At 32.6% G+C, this 20,707-nt stretch overlaps 1 long non-coding RNA gene across 12 annotated transcripts; it reads right to left on the reverse strand.

Annotated features, from left to right (window-relative positions):
* Positions 1 to 9,855: 9,855 nt before the first annotated feature.
* Positions 9,856 to 13,874, reverse strand: LOC112203622. 12 transcript variants are annotated; one of them, XR_005810634.1, is made up of 8 exons: positions 13,656 to 13,874; positions 13,186 to 13,241; positions 12,318 to 12,680; positions 12,143 to 12,208; positions 11,933 to 12,061; positions 11,279 to 11,369; positions 11,028 to 11,150; positions 9,856 to 10,157 (listed from the first exon to the last, which is right to left on the reverse strand). It is a non-coding gene; the product is annotated as an uncharacterized LOC112203622 (long non-coding RNA). The 12 variants fall into 12 exon arrangements; XR_005810633.1 differs by having other exon boundaries at positions 12,143 to 12,680; XR_005810630.1 differs by adding an exon at positions 10,329 to 10,428 and having other exon boundaries at positions 9,856 to 10,150; positions 11,933 to 12,680.
* Positions 13,875 to 20,707: the final 6,833 nt, after the last annotated feature.

The raw sequence follows: 20,707 nt of genomic DNA on the forward strand, positions 1-20,707 counted from the left end.
TATAAAATTTTATAAAAAAAAAATTTGATATAAAATTTAAAATTAACTAAAATATAGAAAACTAATGTACATATATCTTAGCTAATTGGTTTAAAATAGCTAATCTTACTAAAAATGCTCTAAATTAATAATTGTGTCAACAGTTAAGAGGAACATTCAACAGTAAAGCTACATTAAAATTATGTATGACATATTTTGATCACCTGTATATGATGTCACTCACTACTGTTCCACCGGTGTCACTCACTACCATTCGACCAGTGTCACATCGCTGAATAAGTGCCAAAGACCCAACTTCTGACTGATAAATTTCATCACGTAAAGGCCTGAGTTCTATAACTGATATAAATGGAACCTCTTTTTTTATGTCAACCAAACAAATATGTATGTAATTTCGCATAGGGATATGTATGAGCTCCTTCGCTATGATAGAATTCACAAGATCGCTAGTGAACACCACAGAATCCCACAAACTATCTCCAAGACGTAGTTCGAATTCAGGTAAATTGTTTTCGCCATCATAATTTCCATACCCAAAACTTGCTCGTATCAAATACTTTTGCCTGCTAGTTACGTTTATTTTGTAACAGTTCCTGGTTCCTTTAGGGAAGAACCTAACGTTGCGAAACTGTTGCGGAAGTAGACAAACATGGTCATTTGATATGGTCTTGCTCTCACCCGTATCAATGTAATTTGTGTCTGGAATGTATCTAATGGTTGTCGGGCCTTCTGTATAACCCCATTTTTGTTGTAGGCCACAATCTATGCTAATGAAGCCTGAGAAAATAATACATAAGAAACCTTCGTTATATGTATGTGTTGACTTAATATGTAAGAGAAAATAGCACTCACTATGTGAAAAGTCTATGTAAGTTTAAATCTCTCCTTGAATGTTATTGTGGAAAAATAGAAAGTTATACACGAGTCCTTGACCTAAAAGAACAAAAGTACAACTTTTTTCTTCACAAGCCCTTATTTTTGTTTCACGCATCGGTCTAGTTAAAAAGTTAGACTGAGCTTTTTTGTTTTTTGTTTTTTTATTGATCCTCAGTAAAACCTAATATAAAATTTTACTTTCTCAGTAAAACATGAAAGAAATTTTATTGATATTGACCATCAATAAATGAATAATTGACACTCAATACCAATTTCATTGACATTTTTGCAAAATATGATGTTTTGTTGGAAGAATATGATTAAACTATTTGTTTTGATTAGTTAACGCTGTGTTTGGATAAGAAAATTTAAAGTCTTGAGAAATTTTGAAATAATAGAATCTAGAACTCCATCAATTAAAATTTAGTTGCAATTTTCATTGTTTAGTTGTAAATTTTTAGAATTTAGAATGTGTGATAAATTAAGAAAGTTTGAAACAAACTAAAATACTAAAAAACATATATATTGTTTTGGAAACTAATAAAGAGATAAGAAGAAACTTATGCAGGAAAATCGAAATGACACCTATTTTGACGGAAATTAAAGTGAGAAATTCAGACAGTCAATTCCTTCATTTTTTTTTTCCACAGAGAAAAGAGAAGTTTTAAATACACACTCCTAATTACTTAATACACACTCCATACTTAATACACCACCCATTTAATTTTGCATTCTAATATTTTACTAAATACACAACCCAAAGTACCTAAAATATCCTTAATCTAAAAAATCATGAAATATCCTACTTTTTTACTATATTAGGATTACTATTTATTAGGATTAGTATATTCTATTATATTGATGTTTTTGTAAATGACAATATTGATTACTTGTATTTGTTATTGAGAAATCCATAAAGATTTATTATTGTTCCCTTTAAATAGATGCATATAAATAGGTTTTGTGTTATTTGAGCTCACATCCACCAAACACTATGTTAATCAAGTATAAAATTATGAGTTGAACATTCAACCAAAACTATAGTTTCTCACTTTCTCCATAGTAGTGGAACTAAAAAGTTGTATTTAGAGGGATCAAACAAATTAACAGTTACAAAGTTTTTTCACATGTGATGTTTTATATTAGAAAATAAATTGATTAATCATAATTCTTAGAACAAAAAATGAAATTAACTAAAAAATGGGAGTAAAGTGATATGTTTTAAAAATATTTAATGCTATTGATTTTGAAATTCTAAATATTATGGTTTCTAACCTCATTTAATTACAATTTATTTAAGGAAAAATTAAATTAGATAGTTTCTAACTTTATTCTTGTATTAAATTGGGAGGCCATGTATGGACATTTTTTGTGTTTATCTAACTATTTATACATAAATATTTAAATAGAATAATATAAGGAAAATATGACTATTTTTTTCTTCTAGAATGCATAGATGTCTGTTTTTGTCATTTAACCTACCTACAAAATCTAATTTGAAATATAAAATAATAGGGATGTGTATTAAGTGATTAGGAGTGTGTATTTAAAATTTCTCCAGAGAAAATCATAATTTTAAGTTTAGAATGTCAAACGAAATAATTTATGTTTTGAAATTCTGATAGGAGCAAAAAAGTGTGACGATATTATTAATTATGTGCCTCATTTTAGCCTTATTTCTCCCTTAGTTTAGTGTTTTGAGTCATTAAGTCATTTTGAAAGTCTTGTTGAGTGTTTGGAGTGAAATAGGCGGAAAAAGTAAAATTCATGAAAAATCCTAGCTGGATCAGGATTCCTAACTGTCAACTATTTTTGCGGTCTTTACATTTTAATTTCCCTTTATTTTCTCTAGAAAATTCTGATATTCTCCTGCTTGTTGTAGGAAACGTTGCCTGGTTGAACTCTTGGAAACAGCAATGATGGAGTCATAAAATAAAGCATTAAGATATTTGACCAAGCAATGAAGAAGGGAAATAAAGGAGAAAAGATGTTTTCAGTTGAGGAATAAAAGAAAAAGATGTTTCAGCTGGAAAATAAATAAGAGAAAGACGTTTTCAGTTGGGGAATAAAGGAGAAAAGATGTTTCAGCTGGAAAAATAAATAAGAGAAAGATGTTTCAGCTTGGAAATTAAAGGAATTGCCCCATTATGAGAGGAGTTAAGGCCATAAAGAAGACGTTTCAGTTGGGAAAGCCAACCAATGCTCCCCTATAAATAGGCAACGTCCAGAACTGAATAAGCATCACTTCCCAACCAAGATCACTTCCCAGCCAAGATCACTTCCCAGCCAAGATAATTCATTGCCTATCACTTCCTGGCCAAAAACCATTCCAAGACTACCCAATTCACTCCTCAAACCTCCATCTCCTACAAGACTGTGACACCATCCATCCATCAATCTACAAAGCTCTTAGGCGCTGAGTCAAGGACGCTCCACCACCATAGTAGAGACAAGTTCATCACCTTGTTGCTAAGCCGCTGAGGAAAGCTTCAAAGTGTAACTATGACTGTACTTATAATTTTTGTTTCGGTTTTGTGTGTTTCAATTTGCGAGTTGTGTAATTGGAGACATGGAATTTTCAGAATATTTTTATTAATATTTTTGAGATTTTCAGTTTATTATTGAGTTAATTTCGAGAATTCTTTTATGATGCATGTTACAATCTTGTGCCCTTTTACGTGTTTAGGTAATTTTCAGAGTTAGGTTCATAAGTTTGCATGCTAGAATAACGGTGAGAGTTCTTGTGTGTTTTCTTAATTTGCCAAGAGTAATTGTTATTTGTTAAGGCGCTGAGTTAAACAAGTAGCAATTAGTTCTAAAAAGTGGTAAAAACTATGTTCAATGGTTAAATGATTCTGGAAATTACGTGTTAAATTCTATGTCTAATGGTTAATTTGCACGTGTGAGTTGATTCGAGGGTTAGATAATACTACTAGTAAAGAGAATTACGCTGAGTGTTTTCGAAAATTAGTAGTATTAGGCTTGGTAAGGACTTTTCCGATTCAAGCCTACATTAGAATGAATCAGATAAGTGGATTGATCCGCTGAGGCTTTTCATTTGAGCTCTTATCTAGGCATTTAAGGTGGGCACATTTTTGTAGCATGTTGAAATGAATTTTCTGTTTTTACACTTAGTAATTTCCGAGTGGTATTGGTCTAGGTTAGGGAAGTCGATCATTGTATATAGTTTTATTTGTTTTGTTTTTATTTTAAGTAGATTAGAAACAAAATTCAAAAACCCCCCTTTTTTATTCGTTTATTTGTTAATTGACCTTTTTGTGTAGGTGTACCCTACAATCCCCGGACTGAACGATCCCTGCTTATCCTATACTGACAACTACATTTTGCAGGGTTAAATTGTGAGGCAATTTCAGCCGCATCAATTTTTGGCGCCGTTGCCGGGGATTGTTAAAATCCCTAACACTTAAAGTGTCATCGATTTTGTTGTATATAGAATGCATGCTAATTTTTGTACTACACTTGTGGAATGGTGACAAATTGCGATTTCTGTTAGGCCAAGCTTTAATTGTGATTTAGTTTAAGTTTTATGAGTGTTACAAAATTAAGCATGTCTTTTATAATTGTTGTACAATTTGTAGAAGTTGTTTTTTTTTAACTATATTGTAAATTGAATGTGTTTCACTTAGATTAATATACTTAATTTTTGTAAATTGTATGTTGTCATGAATTTAATTAAATACTTAATTATTGTAAGTGTGTAAAATCGTATGAGTAGACAAGGGCCCTTTTGTTAATATTGGCCTAAACCCTTCATTAGTACCTTTTTCAGGTCTCTTGAGGTTGAGGGCGGCCTTTATTAGCACTTGGAGAACGGTCTAACACATTAGTTAATTTCCCAGCTGAGTAAGGGGCGCATACGGATGGTGTCTTAGGTTGAGACCCTGGGTGATGGGTTCAATTGGATCTCAGAGATACTATAGAATGAGCGTAAACCACTATGTGGGAGTAGCCGATAGGGGCCTAAACCTCAATGAGGGAGTAGCCTCCGTAGTATCACTTAAATGAGTCCTCCCTCTCACTTACTTCTTAATCTGGCCATTCGGCCTTCTGAAACAAAGGAAAGAGACTTATGTCTGGGCAACTATCCCTATATCGTATCTCACCAATAGTAGTGGTTTCTATTGGGCTCGACTTACAACTTGGAATCAATTGAGATATTAACTATGTTTATAATAAACTAAAAAAAAAAAAAAAAAAAACGTCTTGTGTGACATGCTTAAGGTATATTGGATCCTCTGTTCCAGTACCTAAGTATGTAAAGTAACTTAGAAAGTAGGAAAGACATAATGTTTGTATTTTGAACCTTGTATATGTTACTAACACTTGTGAACAAGGAGAAGAGTCCAGGCTAAAGGACTATAAATATTAAGCGCTGCATGGGAGGCAACCCATTTCAACCGAAGCTATGAAGGAGCCATCAACGAGAGTTTGAAATATCTATCCCTTCACTTGCTTAGGTTGAATTGTACTTGTGTCTTTGTTTATTGTTTGTTTATTTTACCCTTCCCTTAAAAAAAAATAAAAAAATAAAAAATTCTATGGTTTTTTTTTAGTGTCTTTTTTTTTTGTTTTGTTTGCTTGAGTCTTAGGATGCCCCTAACGTTTAGGATAAACATGTCTCTGAATTCATGGCTGAAGGTTTTCACAATCGAAATATGACTTAATTGAATTCTGTGGTTAATCGACATTGTGATGCTTGTATGAAGATTTGAGATAGGATTGTAACTTGGTTCATTAAGCATGCTAGGATTAAGTCTGATTCATTTGACCCAAAGTGAGTTATTGAGCTAAAATACTTTCTTTTCGAGTGCTTATTGATAAATTCAAAATTTCATGGCTGTATTTGCAAAACCTCATCATTCTTTGAAAATCCAATGATCATGTGCCATAGATTTTAATGGACTAGAGAGTACTAGAACTCGGCTGTTGTGACTGTCAAAACTTGTATGCCATAATATGCACTGATCCTGGATAGGATAGAAGGCATTAGGGTAACCACCATAGCCAAACAAGCATGTGTCCCCAACTGTGCCCGTCGTGGGACTCCTTAGAATGAACCCCTTTGAGCCTACGTTGAAAACCTTTGTTTCATCACCCTCACTACCCTACCATGAGCTTAGTACAGGATATCTCTACCCTTGTCTTAGGGACTTAGTAGAGCATGACATAGTATGTAGGGGTGACGATGAAAGACAAGTGTGGGGTGGGGAAAATCCAAGAAAAAAAAGAAGAGAAAAAAAAATTTGCCATAAAAAAAAATGAAAGAAAATGAAAATGAAAAAGAAAGAAAGAAAAGCGGCAAAATAGAAGAAAAATTGAAAAGAAAACTCTTGGGAAATTGTTGAAGTGTGGTTTTGGACTTTCAAATTTGTAGAAGGCTCAAAGTTGAAAATTATGCCTTTGTCCATTCCCATGTTGGTTAGAGTGAAGGTTGGGCCCAAAACAATGATAATTGGCCCACAAAAATGATGACATAAGGTGGTCCTTATGTGCTCTGCTAGGTCCTTAGGATTTTTGTATCCTTAATCTTCATTTCGAGAACCCTAGCTTAGCCCCATTACAACCTGTTTTAAGTGCTAACTTGATCCTTGAGATGGGCAGTCTTTGGTTAGTGGAGTCAGGTACGCAGTCGAGCTTATGGTTTAGGTCCATTTGTGCACTTAGTCATTTCATGAGGTCTTTAATAATTCTTCACAAAATGCATTTATTAATGAAATATGCAAACTGTTTGTTGCCTTACAATTTATTCTCTTGCATATACTTGAGAGTGAAGCTTTTAAGCATAGCCATTTCTGAGAGAAAAATCGAGAGTATGCCCTGTGAGTTTGGATTGGACTTGTTCGAAACATGCTATCATTCACTGTATAACTTAAGTTCTCCATATCTTGCTTAGTCATATGAATGTCACAGGTTTTTTAACCATGGAATTATCTATGCAATTTTGATTAAGTGTTTAACGTGAAAGCCATGAGTTTGGAGTCTCTGAGACAACAGTTAGGGGAAGTAGAGTCATTTACTTGTTTTTTTTGTTGAGTCGTTGTTTTGTTTTGTATTTTTATTTTGCTAAGGGACTAGCAAAAGCTAAGTGTGGGGTAGTTGATAGGAGCAAAAAAGTGTGACGATATTATTAATTATGTGCCTCATTTTAGCCTTATTTCTCCCTTAGTTTAGTGTTTTGAGTCATTAAGTCATTTTGAAAGTCTTGTTGAGTGTTTGGAGTGAAATAGGCGGAAAAAGTAAAATTCATGAAAAATCCTAGCTGGATCAGGATTCCTAACTGTCAACTATTTTTGCGGTCTTTACATTTTAATTTCCCTTTATTTTCTCTAGAAAATTCTGATATTCTCCTGCTTGTTGTAGGAAACGTTGCCTGGTTGAACTCTTGGAAACAGCAATGATGGAGTCATAAAATAAAGCATTAAGATATTTGACCAAGCAATGAAGAAGGGAAATAAAGGAGAAAAGATGTTTTCAGTTGAGGAATAAAAGAAAAAGATGTTTCAGCTGGAAAATAAATAAGAGAAAGACGTTTTCAGTTGGGGAATAAAGGAGAAAAGACGTTTTCAGTTGAGGAATAAAAGAAAAAGATGTTTCAGCTGGAAAAATAAATAAGAGAAAGATGTTTCAGCTTGGAAATTAAAGGAATTGCCCCATTATGAGAGGAGTTAAGGCCATAAAGAAGACGTTTCAGTTGGGAAAGCCAACCAATGCTCCCCTATAAATAGGCAACGTCCAGAACTGAATAAGCATCACTTCCCAACCAAGATCACTTCCCAGCCAAGATCACTTCCCAGCCAAGATAATTCATTGCCTATCACTTCCTGGCCAAAAACCATTCCAAGACTACCCAATTCACTCCTCAAACCTCCATCTCCTACAAGACTGTGACACCATCCATCCATCAATCTACAAAGCTCTTAGGCGCTGAGTCAAGGACGCTCCACCACCATAGTAGAGACAAGTTCATCACCTTGTTGCTAAGCCGCTGAGGAAAGCTTCAAAGTGTAACTATGACTGTACTTATAATTTTTGTTTCGGTTTTGTGTGTTTCAATTTGCGAGTTGTGTAATTGGAGACATGGAATTTTCAGAATATTTTATTAATATTTTTGAGATTTTCAGTTTATTATTGAGTTAATTTCGAGAATTCTTTTATGATGCATGTTACAATCTTGTGCCCTTTTACGTGTTTAGGTAATTTTCAGAGTTAGGTTCATAAGTTTGCATGCTAGAATAACGGTGAGAGTTCTTGTGTGTTTTCTTAATTTGCCAAGAGTAATTGTTATTTGTTAAGGCGCTGAGTTAAACAAGTAGCAATTAGTTCTAAAAAGTGGTAAAAACTATGTTCAATGGTTAAATGATTCTGGAAATTACGTGTTAAATTCTATGTCTAATGGTTAATTTGCACGTGTGAGTTGATTCGAGGGTTAGATAATACTACTAGTAAAGAGAATTACGCTGAGTGTTTTCGAAAATTAGTAGTATTAGGCTTGGTAAGGACTTTTCCGATTCAAGCCTACATTAGAATGAATCAGATAAGTGGATTGATCCGCTGAGGCTTTTCATTTGAGCTCTTATCTAGGCATTTAAGGTGGGCACATTTTTGTAGCATGTTGAAATGAATTTTCTGTTTTTACACTTAGTAATTTCCGAGTGGTATTGGTCTAGGTTAGGGAAGTCGATCATTGTATATAGTTTTATTTGTTTTGTTTTTATTTTAAGTAGATTAGAAACAAAATTCAAAAACCCCCCTTTTTTATTCGTTTATTTGTTAATTGACCTTTTTGTGTAGGTGTACCCTACAATCCCCGGACTGAACGATCCCTGCTTATCCTATACTGACAACTACATTTTGCAGGGTTAAATTGTGAGGCAATTTCAGCCGCATCAAATTCTAAATTCCTCATTTTCATTTAAACGAAATCATATGGATGAGAAAATTATAAAATCTGTAAGAATTTATAAATGATGGAATCTTTAACTCCATCAATCTAAAATTCCATTAATTGCAATTTCTATTGTTTGGTTGCATCTATTTAGGATTTGAAATGTGTAATAAATTTAGAAATTTTAAAACAAATAAAAAGATAAAATAGAAAAAAGTCTTGTTTTGGAAATAAAAATTGAATACTGCATAGGAATTCGTAAATGACACATATTTTGGTGGAAATTGAAGTGAGTAGTTTAAATAACGAATTCCTTCGTTTTTTTCCACAAAGAAATTTAAAATTTCCAATCTGATAATGCCAAACGAGGGAATTGACTTTTAAGAATTATGAAATCCACACTTTTAATTAAATTCCATTATTTTTTCCCTCATCCAAACACACTCTCAAATTGAGAAAAGAAAAAATATACGTATATTAGTACCTGATTGATTCTGGGCATGACCTAGTAGTATCACAGCAAAAGCACCGACAAGTGCGAAATGGAATTGCATGAACATTTGAAACATGTTTATACTTGGGAAAACGAGCTATGAAATTGTCCACAGAAATCGTCATTATATAGAGGGGGTGTCCTTCTAGTTGTCTTTTTTAATTAGAATCTCACGCCTTTAGTTTATATGCAAGTTCAAGCAACACCAATAAACAAACATCCCAATTAGTAATGAAATAGAACAAAATTTTTATGATATAGTTTTAAGAGAGGCCAGTCACTTTCTCTAGTCTTTTGATTCTCATTGTGTGTAAGGCAAACAGCAAACTCCCAAATCCCAATAGGCAACACCCATAAACAAACATCCCAATAAGTAATAAAATAGAACAAAACTTTTATGATAACTAGTCACTTTCTCTAGTCTTTTGATTCTCATTGTGTGTAGGGTCAACGGCAAACTGCCAATGGGCTTTTTTTGGGTCTGAAATAAACAACTATCAATGGGCCACAATCGAGGTAGTTGTTTATATTTATTTGTGATATAATTGAGAAGGAGTTAACTCCTATATTTGCTCAAGTCTTGTCAACACTAGCAATAGTGCCCGCGCTTTGCTGCGGGGTTTGTTGTTGCTAATAATTTACAATAATGACAGAATGATAAAATGAGCAAAACTTTCATCTGTCTAAAATTGTTGGGTTACATTATCACAGTTTACAATAACATTCTATCAAACAATTCTATGACAAAATCAAGTATTGCCCATCATTAATTGTAGCAGCTGCCCATCATTGTGCACAAAGAAAACCAAGGCCTGCATTGTTAACTAAATTGACGATACCATTTGTAATTGCAGCATACAACTTGGCAATTTTACCTGCAACCTGATGGAGGAACATCATAAGGAAAATTGGATGGAATGGTATGAAATTTTGAGATAGTACATATATATATATATATATATATATATATATATATAAAATATATATATATATATAGAAAGAACAGTGTACATACAAAAAGCTTGCACATAAATTCCAATTCAAACTGCATACCAAGTGATCTTTCTGAACATCGTACTTCAGGATAGAAAAACAGTCCAGGCGTTCTTCGAGATATGATGCATATAAATGAACGCAGGTACAATAGTCCATGCTTCATGTCAAAGAATCTTCATGGTCATTTATTATTCTTACTGAAAAGCTAATGAGATATGTTCAGAATATGATCTCTACTCCAGCTATACTTAATTAGAGCATCACAAAATGTACCATCAACTTTCCTCAAAGCGTGGTGTATAACCATCACGGTTTTCAGTGCTACCTAGGTATACACTGTAAGATCTGAGATTGTTTATGTGTGTGTACTAAACGAATAAGGGTACAGTTTATTATAAAGAAGAATCATAAGGGTACAGATTCTATGAAACCATTCTACGACAATCTAATTCAAAATTCCATTTGATCATAGGCGTTGGTTTGCAGGGAAACTTCCATTATTTTATTATTTAAAAGATCACCATAGTCCACTGTGTGGAACTTGACATTATCATAAAACTGAAGAGCTGAATCAAGTTCCAAACTATTGTAAGAAACATACAGAGAAGTCATCCAAAAGAACAATAGAATTCATTATATGCTACTAAAACGTGATAAGCGAACAATATTTCCTATTATACTGACCAGATGAAGAAGCAGAAGAGTTTTTCTATTTACAATGATACAAATGAAAGACTGAAAGAAGTAGTATTTCACCTCTTTCGTAAACTTCGTTCAAAAAGATGGGTTGGTTCTGAAATCTTGGATGTCTTTCTTCCCGATCTGCATGAAAACTCTGAATTGAACTGAGGGGCTTCAGTTGAATAGGGATGAAGGCCACTGCATATCATAATCCTTAGAATGTTACTAATCATTCTGTTTTAGTAGAAACTATGAAGAAGCACATGAATTAAAGTAAACAACTTTCATTGTACACAATTCTAGAATAGGGTAAAGTGATTGCTTACCCTCAAGACCCACATTAATCAATTTCACATAGACCCTAGGCTGCGACAGTTTCCTGACAATTCTATCTGGCTCACCCAGGTCTCATCCTTCCTGTAACAAAAGGCAAATTCATGAATAACTCAGAAGCTCAAATGAGAGCATGCCAGCAATGATGAAACCTAAATGTAATGTACTTTAGGTTATTAATGCTTATGTAATTAACCACTCTCCTGCCTAAGTTTTCTGAAATGTAATATACATAGGTTCTGTCTTGCTGTTGATTGTAAAGAATGGATTTTTAGATACCAAAGAGCAATAAGAAGAAGGAAAAAAAAAAGGAATCAACTTATATCTATTGAAAGAAGCATGATCTTTTTGTACTATAAAAAATATTGCAAACCAAATCATTCAATTTGATAATATCATGAAGCATCTAATCCATCACTAACTTATGAAATATATAAAAGCTTTAAACATATATGAAAGGAAACAGAGTCACGCGGAAACTGTCTGTAGCTGGAATTACATTTAATAGCCTATAAACTGATCTTTTAATGTTGTCTATAATCCCTAAACAAAAACAGAACAAAGAACAAATTAGATTCTTCTCCTAAGGTTTAGTGAAAGAACTAAAGTAAAAAAAAATATATATATTAACAGTTTAAGAAGATTACCAATTGACTTGACTACTCTCCTTTTTAGAAAATACATCATTGTTCTCAGTAGGATCATAATCATAGGAATTGTGATCAGAGCAATCACCAATAACCGTTTCTTGTTCTGTTGACCTTCTTCCTCTTGAGCTGTCAAAGTAAACATATTGGTGACCTATCTTCTTATCAAAATTAAACATGTCGAATACCTGGAAGCCACTATCAACCTACCTGGTGTCCTTGATGAGTGATTTTGGGATAAGACAAAAATCCAAGTACTACCTTGTTGATTACCATCTTTTGCAGGAGAGCAGGTGGGTCAAATTGCATTAGATTCTTCTCCTAAGGTTTAGTGAAAGAACTAAAGTAAAAAAATATATATATATTAACAGTTTAAGAAGATTACCAATTGACTTGACTACTTTCCTTTTTAGAAAATACATCATTGTTCTCAGTAGGATCATAATCATAGGAATTGTGATCAGAGCAATCACCAATAACCGTTTCTTGTTCTGTTGACCTTCTTCCTCTTGAGCTGTCAAAGTAAACATATTGGTGACCTATCTTCTTATCAAAATTAAACATGTCGAATACCTGGAAGCCACTATCAACCTACCTGGTGTCCTTGATGAGTGATTTTGGGATAAGACAAAAATCCAAGTACTACCTTGTTCATTACCATCTTTTGCAGGAGAGCAGGTGGGTCGAATTGCAGTTGTTATGTTTGCTGATAGAGACTTGACCAGTGGGCCACAGTATACTGTATTTACTGAGAATATCAGTAGAAGAAGCAAAGGCAAACAAAGTCAGTTCATTGTTTTGTTGTAAGAACTAAATGCATTGTTTGGTTCAACCAATAGCTTTCAGTACAGTTTTCATTGAGAATAATTCATTAAGAAAACAATAAGTGGAGAGAGTGTTCTAAAAGGATAAGAAAGATGGCTGTGAAATGAGCTAAGCACATAAGGATAACAACGTATGAATAATTGGTCTTTTACTTGCCTTGTTTTTAAGTGTAGCCGATAATGCCTCCATCAATTTCATAATATGTTGCATAAGAAAAAGCTACATCTAAAGCAAGCTTCTCTAACTCCTCCCCCTGTATTCACATAAATTTCTTAATCTAAGTACCTTTTATCTACTCAACTATTGATTAAACCAAGCCTAAATGGTTCGAACAGAGAAAGCTTCGACAAACAGAAACAATTTCAGATGCAGATGCCAAAAATTTCTGGTAAAAGCATGATGCTCGGAGCAAAGCAAGAAAAACTCACCTGTCAAAATTCCCCTGATTGATCTCCTTAAGTCTTTATGATCATTTTTAACCGACCTAAATATACAATTGCAAAACATTGTTAATTATCAACATTGATATGATTTATATAGAGTACTTTAAGGGTACATATTCAAAATCCTGAATTAGGTTCCAAACTAAAGTAGTTGATCTACCATTAAATTACCAGCATTCACTCAGCATTGATAAGATTTATATAGAATAAGCAACTGATAACTGCTCTTTCAAAAAATCCAGACCGATTAGCTGTCAAGGATAAAGTCGCGGTCTTTAACTTCAAATTCAAACAAAGCTAGGATCTTGTACAGATTAAACTCGAGAAAAATAATTGTATAGCAGATCTTGCCATTGACTTCAACTTTTTCAGACAACAGAAATGCTATTTTATAGTATAGCAAATGGATGACTCGAAGCAAACAAAAGCGAAAGACAATGGTTGATGATGCCTACCCGATTTTTGTAAAAGCTGATGTTGATTGCAGATCTGAAACAGTGCAGCAACTGCCGTCGGTTTAAGGACACCTTCCCGAAGAAGCTATTGAGTCATTGGCACGCTTTATAGGATTAGAGTAGATGGTATAAGTGTAAATAGCCAGAGAACTTTGATGAGTCTAGAATCCGACAAAGAGGAGAAAAGCAGATATTTTTAGCAGGAAACATCAATCTGGAAACTGAGGCCATATTTTTCTTGGAAAGTGAAATCTGTTTCAGAGCTTTTGTAGTAACACTGTAACTCTGATTCAAAATCTGACAGAGATCGAGAGGTTGAATCATATATTGGCATTGTCTTGAAGGGCTTTTTTTTTTCTCTCCCTTGTGTTGACTTTTCTTTTGACTAAATGTTATACATTATTATAAAACTATAAATAAAAACTTAAGTTGTCACATAGTCTATGTCACATCATTTGTCTTACTGTACGGCCCAAGTTATAGATCAATAATCAGAAACTTGATCGAAGGTGATTCCTTGAAACATCAATTACCAGCTAAAATATATGAAATTTTGAGATAGTGTGTAAACATTGTGCCTTTTCAAATGAAGCAATTGAGACCAAATTGATCAGGGGTATTGTTCAGATAATTTTGAAATTGAAATTAAATATCAACCGGATTGCAAGCGGATTTGGGTACATAAGCATTCTTTTTTGGTGCATCTTATTTAATAATATTTGATAATAAGAAAAAGAAATGTTATAGTAAAGTGTACAAAGTATGTGTCTTTTGTATTTCAAATACAAAAGTATAGTAATAAAATTTTTCATCATTGTACCAATGTGTGATGTAATATGTGTTTAAATTTATATATTTTGTAACACGTCCTTGTAAACAATATTTTTAGTATATTTGTTTGGTATGTCATTGCTATTGTTTATCAAAACTTTTAAACCGTTTATTGATGTAACTCTTGAAAGTGCAACATATAATTGTCCATGAGTAAAAACAGGTTTAGGCAAATATATACCAACTTGATTTAATGATTGACCTTGGCTTTTATTGATTGTCATTGCATAACATGGTCTAACTGGAAATTGACGTCTTTGAAAAATAAATGGCCATTTATTTTCAGTTGCTGTAAGAATAATTCTTGGTATAAAATTTTTTGTACCTGTATTATTTCCTGTTAATATTTTAGCCTCTATTAATCGATCAAATAAATTTGTAATTATTAATCTTGTGCCATTACAGAGACCAGATATTTGATTTAAGTTTCTTAATAATATGATTGGCATTCCAATTTTTAATGAAATATTTTAAATGATTGCCAGAGATATGAATGGTTTAATGAAGCTTCAATTATTTGCTCTTTAGTTCCTCCTGCAATTACAGGTAAAATTTGTCTAAAATTTCCACCCAATAAAATTGGTTGACCACCAAATGGTTTATCAATTTGTGTGTTATTTGAATTTGATAGAATATCACGTAAAGATTTATCTAATGATTCAAAACAATATTTGTGGCACATTGGAGCTTCATCCCAAATAATTAATTCTGTTCTCTCAATTAGTTTTGCAAGCTGAGTACCTTTTTTTATTGGACATATTGATAAATTATTTACTGTAAGAGGTATCTTAAATCTAGAATGAGCAGTTCTGCCATTAGGAAGCAATATCGAAGCAATTCCAGATGAAGCAACAGCCAAAACAATCTTTCCCTCTGATCTAAATTTGCTTATTATTGTATGCCATAGAAAAGTTTTACCAGTTCCTCCATGACCATGAACAAAAAAAGTATTACATGTTTTTTCTTCAATTGCTTTAATGACTTCATCGTAAACAATTTTTTGACATGTATTTAATTGAGTCACAAAATTTGTATGTTGACGTTTTAATTCAAGGCAATTATAATCCAGCTCTTCTCGTAATAATTTATTGTTTAACTGTAACATTTTATTTATATCAGGCATTGGTAATTGATGATATTTTAAAGAGCTTGATGACAAATTGAATATTTGTTCTAACTCAAATAACAATTCATTTTTTAATTCCAACTCAAGTAAGTTTAGATTTGGGGTTCCAATTTCGTTTCTAGCTTTATATAAAATATTATCACACATATTTACCCAATGTGATTCTAATAACTTCAGAGGGTCTGCAACATTGCAAAATAGAATTATTGTAACAAATAGTTGGCGTATTTCAGAAGCTGTTCCAACATGTGAACAATTTGCTAATGCTTCAATCAATTCTTTATCATCACCCAATAAACCTAAAGATCGACATGCTTCTTGATAAGAAGAGTGCATAATACCATTAACCGTTTTTATTGAATCAAAATTGAAACAACCTTTTTGAATATTTAATAACATTCTCATAAAATATAATTCACCTGCTACAGGATATATATATATCTTAATCGACCAATCGTATGGTATTGTTTTCTTGGTGCCCAATAATTTTTATCACTATGCCAGACAAATTTAGTTGGAAATTCTACATAGGTTAATTGACGTGCCTCTGAATAACTTTGATTTGCTCTAAACCATCCGGTAAGCATAGTATCTTTTGTACTTTTATATTTAATTATAGATTCAAGAGATTTTGATCCATTAAAAACTATATTTTGTTCTGAAGGCATATGGATTTGTAAAGGTTGAACAGCAGGATGTCGTTGATGAATTGGATATTCAAATAATCTCCATACAGATTCATGAGGAGTTAAATAACGACAATTAAGATAAGTTTGAATTTCATCATTAAAATCTTCATGCAGTAAAACTCGAGCTCGATCTGGTCCTTTATTAATATATTTAAATAAATATTTAATTAACATAGATTGAGAACATGATTCAACATTAATGTGAGCATTATATTTTAATAATAAATGTGAATTACAAGGTACAACAAAATTATTACCAATATGAATACCATTTTTTATCACAAATTTTGATTGATCATCACGACGTCTATAAATTGGAGGTGAATTTGCCTCAAATATAGTATTTTCATTATATGGTTTTGGAAAAAATTTAGAACATTTTCCATCTCGCATGCAAGGAGATTTTGAATTTATTTGTCCGCAAGGTCCATGAATCATAAATTGACTAACGATTTCAAAAAGTTCTGGGTTAATATTTTTGTCTGGTAATTCTGCTGAAATAATAGAATCTATATCAGTTGCTGTATAACATTTATATTCTTTTTTCAACCAAAATAACATATGAGCATGAGGAAGCCCTCTTTTTTGAAATTCTATCGTACAAACATCTGCTTCAACTTGTCCAAAAGGGTCTCCAGATTTGATATAAGCAATCATATTTTGTAATTTTATTCTAAAAATTCTAGAAATTATATCAGGTCTATCTTCAGCTTTACATTTACTATTTCTTTCAAAATATCTTGATATTTCTATCCACTTAACATTGCAAGTAAAAGTTATAAATAAATCAGGATTACCATATTGTCTACAAATTGCCATAGCATCATGATAATTATTAATCATATCTCTAGGACTTCCAGTGTGAGAGCTTGGTAAAATAATTTTTTGTCCCAAATTCTGACCTTTATCAATTCCAGCTGAATATGCAGTATTAATATCTTTATAAGTTTCACTTCTAAGATTGTTTTGATTCTTTCTGATCCAATCTAAACAACTTTCTTCAACTGTTGCATATGAATCAACTAAATATTGCTAAAACAATCGTCCACCTTGTAATAAAGTATTTGATTCATAATTTCTATCTTGAATTTGATATGCAACATAACTCCGCATTGATATTTTTTCTCTTTTTTGTTTACTATTTGGTCCAATTCGTTCCATTCGTAAATCTAGTTTATATCCATCTTCACCATATGGAAAAAGAATTGGATATTGTAACGACATATATTTTGGATGTATTTTAGAAACTCGTTGTAAACATCCATTATTTGATTCGATAATTATATCTTTATTTGAATTATATTGTCCAATGTCACCAACAATTAAACCACCAATTTCTTCACTTGTTGGTTTTTCATACTGTTTACCATCAGTAGATTCGCAATTAAATATGCTCATATTAAATGAAGGTAATAAAGGATTTTCAATTTTATCTCTCATTATGCATTATTGAAAAAAAGCACATAATAGTTAACTTCATCAATGCACCAACCACAAACTAATTTGAAGTCATTGATTCAACATAGACGTCAGCAAATTAGTTGAATTCAAATCAGTTTGCGCAAATCACAACATTATCAGTCATCAGTGAAGAAAATATTCCGCTCATGGAAACCAGTCATGACAATTAACTAAATGATATCAAAGATGAGTCAGATTAAAAACCAAACCTGCTTTATTTCTTTTTAACCGAATCCTTTTCCTTTAGAATTTTCAAAAAAGCTGGACCTTGGAATCGTTGAAAGGTTATAACCCAGGCTACAAACACAAACCAAATCGTATACGTTAATAATTCAATCAAATAAGCTTTAATTAACAAAAAAAAGATTAACATAGATCAATCAAGACCAACTAATCTGATAAAAATCACAGAATAAATCCATGAAATCAAGCAAGCCAGAGGGAAATTCAATTGAGGTTACAGGGCCAAGATTTATCAGATCTATCATTCAAGAAAAGGAAAAAAAAAAAAAACTCTCTTGGACCAAAATTCCCCTGCAGATCCTAGATTGTGGAAACCCAGTTACTATGAGATCGATGTTGATTACGTGATTGCAGCAACAAAAACCCTCAATCAAAAACCAGATTCTCTAGTTTTTGTTAGATGGCAGATTCTGCTAACCTAGTTACTATGGAGATCGATGTTGGTTATGTGATTCCAACAACAATCGATCTCTCTATCTCCTCGCACAAAGCAACCCAATAGACAATGACGGAGAAAAAAGGAGGGCAAGGGCGACGTTACCTTGTTTTCGTCGTCAATCCTTCACGTCTCTCTTCCTGTATTTCTCTCTGTTTGTTTTTGTTTTCGAGTTGTTGTTCTTTTGAGGATCGGTGAATAGAGAAGAAGATAAAATGGATACACCGATCGACTGTAGAAGGAAACGAAGATAAGAACGACGCACAGCAGAACCCAAAGAAAATATCAAAGGAGGGCAAAACAGCCAATTTACTGTCCTATGAACAGTACCCGTGTGAACAGTCACAGAAAAAGGAGGGCAGAACCGTCACTTTACTGTTCTATGAACAGTACGTAGTGAACAGTGAACTCATCTTTGGTATATAGTAAATGTTTCAAACAAAAACAAGGTCGTTGGTTATCAAAAAAACAAATAAAAGGTCGGTGTATATTTTAGACCCAAAAAAGCCCATTGGTAGTTGTTTATTTAGGCAAAAAAAATTTAAAAATTTATAAGAGTGTTTTGATAGGAAAGAAAAAAAACATTATAATAGTGTTCAATTTCATTCCTCTAAACTAAAATTGATATTTTGTTGAAGGAAACCCGAATTACGTGTGCCTACTTGGCCCAAACACAATTACTTGTTTAAGTTGTAATATGGTAGAATCTTCTAGATCTCCTAATTAATGTTTGATTAGGCTTTTTTTGTAAGGAAATGTGCCTGCCTAACCCAAACATAGTTACTTATTTCAGTCTACATCTTCTAGATCTCCTAATTAATGTTTGATTAGGTTTTATTTGTACTATACGATTTTGCACTTGTAATCTTTTTAGGTCCTTATTGTTGATGAGATTTATTCTTCCGAATCTTTTTTCTCTTAAACACAACAAAACATGTCTTGAATTAGAAGTCAGATGATTAACATACTAAAATCGAGGTTTGTATACCACTGTGATCACTAGTGTAAGCCAAAGGGGTGTTCTTTTTATGGGTAGGGTGTGAAAAGGGAATGAGGAAACATGAATGTGAGTCTCTAGGAATTATGGCTAAATCCCTCCATCTTAATTATTCTTAAATCGTAAACCCCTAGCTAAAATCTAAACCTGAAAATAATAATAAACCCTACTAGAATAAGAGCATCTTTAGCAATATTAGTTATTTTTGAGTCAAATGTTAGCTAAAGAAGCTAAAAAGTCATTTTGGCTAGCCACTTTAGAAATATGTCTATATCAGTGCTCTCTATTTTAGCTAATTTTGAATTTATATTATTTTGTAAAGTAATATTAAATAGTTTAAATGTATTTATAAATTACGTAAAGTAACTCAAAATGAATGTTTTAAATTATAGAGAGCCTCATCTCGCTCTCTATATTTAGGAGTGAGATAACTAAAAGTTATAATAGAGAGTCACTTAGGAGTCTGGTGCAGCCGTTAAAATAGATAAAAAGCTACAAATGCTCTCTAAAATAGCTACGAAACTAAAATAGAGAGTCTGCTAAAGATGCTCTAAAACCCCAAATCTATTGAAATAAGAACCACAGTTATGTTACTCAAATAATTCATGGTTGGATCCCGTTTGGGGCTCAAGGTTTAGACGTTTACTCTTAAATACTTAGGGTTAGAGCCCTAAATTCTAATCACCAAATTCTGGTGTTAGTAGTTGAATTTGACATAGAACGACTCGACGGCCTAAAAATCCACCACCGACACAAGACTTAAGAATGGCTTCTTCTCAAACCAAAGACTAGAAAACTGAATCAGGTTCATGTAAGCATGGACCAATCCTCCATACATTCACTAATTCAAAATTCAAATACACCAAATAATTAATTCATGTCATTATAGCCAAGATTCAAATACACCAAACAAAGAATGGAAATTATTCTTTGTTTCACAGTCTACCAAATTAAGCTAGTGGTTAAGGTTTGGTCTTCCCACTCTTATCAGTCTAAAGATTCCGCCTGCTTATTGCAGTCATTTAATGGCCGGATAAGTTGTTCTTTCAATTCTCAGTGCACATCAATTTTCAGAATTTAATTTTAAGGTACAGAAACACCTAGCTGCAGTGATCGTCACTGTCAGTTAGAACTGCTTTAAATCACCATTATTACCCTGTTCCAACTTCCAACTTAAAAGCCTATGACTTTCTACCTGCAGTATAATTAAGGTTTTGTCGTGATCTCCAACCTCTAATTTTCCTACTAATAACAGTAACCTTGAAGGAT

This window comes from Rosa chinensis, chromosome 5, assembly GCF_002994745.2.
Source record: "Rosa chinensis cultivar Old Blush chromosome 5, RchiOBHm-V2, whole genome shotgun sequence".
NCBI classification, from domain to species: Eukaryota; Viridiplantae; Streptophyta; class Magnoliopsida; order Rosales; family Rosaceae; genus Rosa; species Rosa chinensis.